Below are 6828 nucleotides of genomic sequence, written 5' to 3'. Positions count from 1 at the left end.
CAGCATTTGACCTTTCTTCTGTTCTGGCCTGCCTGCGCTCCAGGTCTGTGACCTGTTGACCATCACTGTTGCATCAAAATGTACAAGGAGTTCAGGTTTGGATGAAGAATGATTTTCAGATTTGAAGATTCCTCAGACAAAACACCATTAAAAAAACTGGAAATTAATTTTATTATTATTTAAATAAACCTTTTTTTTTAAAAAAAAAGTTGTAATGTAAAAACAAAACCTAATTTAAATCTGCCTATTTCCATATCCCCATGTTGTTAGTTTGTTATCCTTCAATTAAACTATTTTTATGTTATATATCTCAACATTCTTTGAGTTAAGATTTGATTTTTTTACATGGATTTATTTGTGTATATTTTTAATAGACTCATTTTCAGATGTAGATTTTTACATTTCCTTTAAAAGTAAAAACATTTTCTACGGTTATTTAAACTCTGTCACTCAATGTTTTTGAAACAAACAAAAAATTCCCACAGTCATAACTATAACTGAATTAATTAGTTTTCTTGTTTCTTTTTCTTGCAGATGAGCCTGAAACAGTGGAAAAAACTCAGTCGGCCTCAGTCGTGTCTAGACAACAGGAAATGCAAAATTGCATTTGTTTACAGCCACATGCTGCTGAAGGCAGTTGGTGGTGGTTCAGCGGCAGCAGCAGCAGTGAGGAGGGCGGATGTTTCTGCCTGTGAGGCTCAGCCCGGTATGTGCCGTAAAACTGTTGTTTAAAAGACCAAACCTTTTTTTTAAATTTTTTTTTTGTTTTTGTTTTTTGTTTTCGGGCCTCCCTCTCTCCTCCTCCTTCATGTCTCCTCCCCTCGTCGTTCTCCCTTCTCTCCATGAATGAAGCTGTTTGACTCACCATTTTGTGACACAGTTTCACAGTTGCATTGTGACTTAAAAGATTTCTATATTTATATATATATAAAAATGTTGTCCCTGAAAACAAAATAAATGCTGAAAGAAAATTGACAAAAATTGGAAAAAAATAGATTACCAAAAATGTCTTTGTCTCTAAAAGTACATCTAAATTAACTAAAATTTGCTATAAATAAGTTTATAGTTTATAACGAGTAAGTAAAAGAAGAAATTCACGCAAAAAAAAAATCTTCATATTCAAAACTTCTATATTAGCTTAGTTTTTCATCCACCAGAAACAGATTTTGAAATACTTAGGGATAAAAAAAAATAGCGAAATGTTTCCCAAAACATAAAGAAACTTCAGAGAATGTTAGCACAAGCTAAAAAAGGAGAGGTAAAACTTAAAATAAAAGTTACAGTCTCTGTGTTTAGTTTTCAAAACAGCTAAAATGACATCAAAGACGGTTAAACCAAAGGTCGAAACTTCAGACTAAAAAGTTTCAAAGTCAGTTTTACAAATAAATATACAAACAAAGTAGATAATGATTAGGCCAGACTGATTAGAGATATATTTACAAATAAAAAGTCATCCTTAATAATAACCTTACGTAGAGTTAGCCTAGCATTTAGCATTCAATAAAAATAGAAAAATCATTCACACCTTTCACTCCACTAAACAGATGAATATTTTATCAGCAGCCTCCAGTCAGTAGGTGTCAGCAGTGTCATAATACCCACGGCTCCGCGGCCGCCGGACCAGACATAATACAAACACAACAGTGAGGACAGATTTTTGACAGCTGTCCCACCGTCTGTCCGTCAAACTATTGATCATCCTTCAGCGGGAGGTCATAAAAGAGCCACGCTCCTGGGGTTGAAAAACATAATTCTAACATCTGACCTGTCACTGCAGGGGTTCATCAAATAAACCAACCTCCGGTTCTGGGTTCAGCCTGGGTCTGAAATCGTCCGTATCCGGAACAGAGTTTTGACGGCGTTATTTAGACAAAGTCCACCTCAGAGGGAGGACAGCTGGTCAGAGGACTGGGTCTGTGTCAGTACTGGGTCTGGTTTAAGACCACTGACCTGTGTCTGTGAGTGAGTGTGGTGGTCACTGTGGAAAAAGACCTGGACCGCAGGCAGGACGGTGACCAACCCCGCTGTACAGATGGAGGTGTTAGATTAAAGAGAGAAACTCTAAATGTACTGATTTAAAAAAAAAAAAAAAACTAAGTGAAATGTTATTTTCCTGATAGAACAGGGATGTCAAATGTACGGCCGTGAAATTGTATTTACTTATAGAACAGGGATGTCAAATGTACGGCCCACGGGCCAAAAATCAGTCCACTAGGTGGTTCAATACAGTCCAGTAAATAGATTTTAACATAAAAAAACCCCATCACCAACACCTGTTCATGATGTTTTTAAAAAAATTATATTTCATTAAATAAAGGGAAAACTCATGGACTTATAGTTATTTATAGGTAATTATATTATGATTAAATTACAAAAAAAATCTAAACAAGTTGTTCAATCTAATAAAACAATAATTAACAACAATTATAGATAAAGTGTTTAAAAATTATAATTATTGCTGAAATTGGAAAAAGATAATACTTAAAACTAAATGAACCATCTTAAAATTCTTTTATTATTGTCATCAAAACGTCAACTTTTGGTTTCTAACCAGGTCGTTAATTTCAGATGAACAGAATGTTTTGGATCTGACTTTTATTTCACCAGGGTTTTAACCTAAAGACATGTAAACGCTCCTTCTTCACTGGGTTCATTTGTCAGCGCTGCGATCAAATCCTGTTTTTTTTTTTTTTTTTTTTTGCAGAGACAAAGAGCTACCTGTGGTCACGCTGCTGTGAATGTGAAAAGACTTTTCACTTTGATCAGAGCCGTTCCATTCACATTCAACATTCACAGAAGTTTCTGGTAATTGTTTCTGATAGAAGAGGAAGAAAAAGTAGAAGACAAAGGGAGAGAAAAAGGAGCTCCTGCTGCTGCATTCAACACCAGCGCCGCTGTGTTTTATACCAACCTGAGTCTGAAGACGTCAGTCCTGCTGTAAGTAATCAGTGTCTGTTTAATTACAGCCACAGATGGGATTCAGTCCTGAGAGGTTTTTACTGTTTCTGCTCACCCACTGTAAATCAGTGTTTAACCAACAGGGACGGAGCATCAGAAAATCAGAAACAACAAAGTTTACACCGATAAAAGTACGAGGACAAACGTCTAAAGATCGCAAAATAATTCAATTGTATCAAAAACGGTAACTCAGATGTCGCTAAGAAAAAAGGCTGAATTTTAGCCAATTATTTTTCAACGTTTATCACAGGACATACCTGCAAAATTCAGGATAAAAAAAATTGATTTTAAACCTGAAAATCAGTTTTGAAATATTCCCCAGTGGAATAAACAACGACCACAGGCTGCAAAATAAACCATCAATTCTAAAAGTGTGGCCAAAAAAAAAGACAGGAATTTACATAAAATTACATAAACTTTAAATTTATCTCTAAATAATTTCACATCTGCCCAAAAATAGCTAATGGTTAGCCAGCAGGAGCTACGTGAGATATGTTTATGTCAATAGAACAAATTTTGTCTAATAATTATTCCAGTTTCCAAGTTATTTAACCTGAAAATAAGGCAGAGTGGAGAAGAAATAATTCAGATAAAGATAAAACTGCAAAGAAATAAGTGAAATCTGCCCAATAAAAAAAATTTATTTCACATCAAACACAGGCTAAAAGTAGCTAGGTGGCTACAACTTAGCCAAAAGTTCATTTAGAAGTGTAATGACTTCATTTAAATAACAAAAAAAAAAACAAAAGTTTGAAAAATAAACTTAAAGCTAGTCTGTTAGCACGTAACGGCTAACGAAAATGCTACAAAAGCGGGGTCAGTGAAAACCAAACGAGGTTTGACTTTAACGATGAGCTAACGTTAGCAGAAACATACCAGGTGTCAGATAAATGGCTAACGGTTTTACACCAAATATCAAAAACACGACTTTTAGGCCTGAATATTACAGTTCTGAGGAGACGTTTCTGGGCCTGAGTCCAGTCTGTTTCACAGCGTGTGAAGCATGAGTGATGATCTCACTTACTCACGTGTGTGTGTGTGTGTGTGTGTGTGTGTGTGGGGTCGCAGATCCCTGTGAGAGTGTGAAGTTCAAACTCACAACCAGCAGCGCTGCAAACATCATCAGTGGAGATGTCGTCTGTGGCCCGGGTTTAAGAAAATAAAATTAAAATAACACGGCAGACGTCGGCCTCCCGCTGCACACAGAGAGAAAAGGAGAGAAGGAGAGGAGAGGAGAGGAGAGGAGAGGAGAGGAGAGGAGAGGAGAGGAGGCCGCAGTGATTTTTATGTGAATGTTGACTAAGAATGGTCTCCATCTGTGTAAACCCACTCCAGCAGGGACTTCCTGTGAGTCACCCGTCTGCAGCCTGGAGCGAATCACAGATATTTATCATGCAAGATGGCACACATTCCCAGGCTTACAGTCCGACTGCTGCTGCTGCTGCTGCTGCTGCTGCTGCCGCTGCCGGTGGTGGCGCCTGCTGTGGCGGCTGCGGCTGCGTGGTCCAAACTCAGGCCTGCAGGAGAGGAAAGGCCAGGCCTTCACCCAGAAACATGAACCACGGTTCAAGACTCTTTAGGTGAGATTATTGAGCTTCTTTATTTCCACCTTAAAGTCAGATTTTACTCCAGAGAGATTACTGAGGTTTTTGACTCTTTATCCCCCCCTACCTTCCATGATTATTGAACTTTATTGAGGGTTCTTTATGTCACTGTGACGACGGAACATTGTACGAAACATTCAAGTGTAATTCTTCCACGGCAAAAAGTCATTAATTGTAATAATTGTAAAACGATGCCATGCTCAAGAGAAGAGAACATTAATATGATTTTTTTTTAAATTTTTTTTCTAAATGAAAAGAGAAAAGAGGATTAGATACAAAAATAATACACAGCAAAAAAGTAAGTTTTAGAAGTAGTACATTTCTCATACGTATTTCACATATATCTTTTATATTTAACTAATTTTTATTTTTTTATCAATCGTCAGCTGAAGGAACTGATGTCATAACACTTCATGACCATTAAGAAATCATAATCAAATACGTAATAAATGTAATTAATCACATTAATTTAAAGTATTTCACATATATCTTAAAATTTAACTATTTTTTCTTTATCAATTATCAGCTGAAGGAACTAATGTCACAACACTTCATGACCATGAAAAATCATAATCAAATACATGATTCTAAAATGATATGAATCCCATCAGATCTTCGCTAATAATAAATGTAATTAATCACATTAATTTCGAGTTGTCCCTCGTTGTCAGAGTCTGACACTGACCGGGGACGATAACATCTGTCTTGGAACTTTTCGACCCACCCTCATCCAGCTCCGCTCCCTCACTTGATTTCCCTCCATTTCTCCTCCACCTCAGCCAATTTCCTCCTCTTTGATCCCAGCACATCGGTATCATCGGCTTCTCCTCGTTTGCGGCTCCGCCGCTGTCAAAGCCGACACCCGGGACGTCATGTGAAACCATGAAGGACAGGAGGCAATAAGGCAGAGAATAGCAGCAATCTTCTGGAAAGTTCTCCATTGACTGCGAGCGCCGCTCCCCTCTGTCCTCTCCTCCAGCCGCCGCAGATAAAGCAGGAGAAAATCAATAGAGAAACACAGAGTTAGATAAAGGCAGAGAAGGAGCCGGGCCGCTGAATTAAAGCCATCAGAAACGTCCTGCTCCTCTCCGTCCTGGCTCTACATAAGTGAGCGTCCCTCTGTCTCCCTGCTGTCTCCCTGCTGTCCATCACTCCCCCCTGGACTCTCCGCTCCTTTGTGCTCCTTTCATTTTCCCTCTGCTCCTTATTCCCTGTTTGCTTTGTGTTGTGGTGATGAAGGAGCCGCGGACAATCGGCCGACCAATAACTGCTGACCGGTGAGTTTGGACATTGCACGGTGTCCACGTCAAACCGGGACAATCGGCGTGTCCTTCAGAGGGACGGGACATGGTTCTGTCTCGTCTTCTGTCCATAACAATCTTGGCATTGACCCGTCCACACAGGTGTCTAGAACCAGAGGTTGAAAACCCCGAGTCACCAGACCTGGGTTTGAAGACGACTCGTGTCTTTTACCCTTTCACAAAACTGGGACTCCACCACAGATGTTGTGACTTCACTGCAGCGCCCTCTACCAGTTTTTTTTTTCTTACGTCTTGTTTTAGCTTAATGAATTGGTTCAACCCAGATGTGGGCCACATCTGTCAGTACTTAAAGACATCTGGCCCAGATTACCATGTGCCAACGCCAAATGGCAACGTGGACCAAAAATACATTCAACATTTGGTGGAATTTTCCGGAAAATACACAGCGATTTTGGCTCATTTTTATTCTACACCACATGGGCTTTGTTGCAGATCCAAACCACTACTGTACTTTAGGGTTTATTTTCCTCTAAATGGGATTTTGTCATTTAGAAAATGACTGCATTTGTACTGGAAAAAAAAAAAACTAGTTTAGTCCAGTTCTTGGTCTCTTCGTTTGGGGGACTGGACCCCGCCCCTTATTTTATATATGAGAGAGTGGAGCTAAAACTGAGAAATGTGACTCTTGTCTCACCTGTGTCCACTCTGTGTGTCCCCCCCCTTCCTCCCTCACCCCTCCTCTCCTTCCCTCACCTCCTCAGGTACCAGATCACGCCGTCATCTGAAGATCCGGTGCAGATACCACCCCCCCCTTCTCCGATCCTCTGCAGGACGTATTTCAAACAGGAGACCCGGCTCATATTTCACAGTTCCAGGTGCGCGGTGCTGTCATGTATTAATTAGAATCCAAATACCCCGTATTGATTGTGTTATCAGGCGGCTGCAGCCCCGGCCGCGGGCATCGATCCGCGCCGTGATTTATTGTTATTTACACAAGAAAAAAA

General features: G+C 39.5%; 1 long non-coding RNA gene across 1 annotated transcript in view; it reads left to right on the top strand.

Annotated features, from left to right (window-relative positions):
• LOC103393967 (uncharacterized) overlaps nucleotides 1-4397 on the top strand; it is a 6293-nt gene extending 1896 nt beyond the window's left edge. Inside the window, exons 3-5 of the long non-coding RNA XR_523071.3 lie at nucleotides 535-706; nucleotides 2705-2937; nucleotides 4297-4397. This is a non-coding gene — a long non-coding RNA (uncharacterized LOC103393967). The remainder of the gene's footprint in view (nucleotides 1-534; nucleotides 707-2704; nucleotides 2938-4296) is intronic.
• The last annotated feature ends 2431 nt before the right edge of the window (nucleotides 4398-6828 follow it).

Source organism: Cynoglossus semilaevis, chromosome 18, assembly GCF_000523025.1.
Source record: "Cynoglossus semilaevis isolate Cse_v1.0 chromosome 18, Cse_v1.0, whole genome shotgun sequence".
NCBI lineage: Eukaryota > Metazoa > Chordata > Actinopteri > Pleuronectiformes > Cynoglossidae > Cynoglossus > Cynoglossus semilaevis.
Note: the sequence above shows the minus strand (reverse complement) of the source record. Positions and strands in the feature narration are given on the sequence as shown.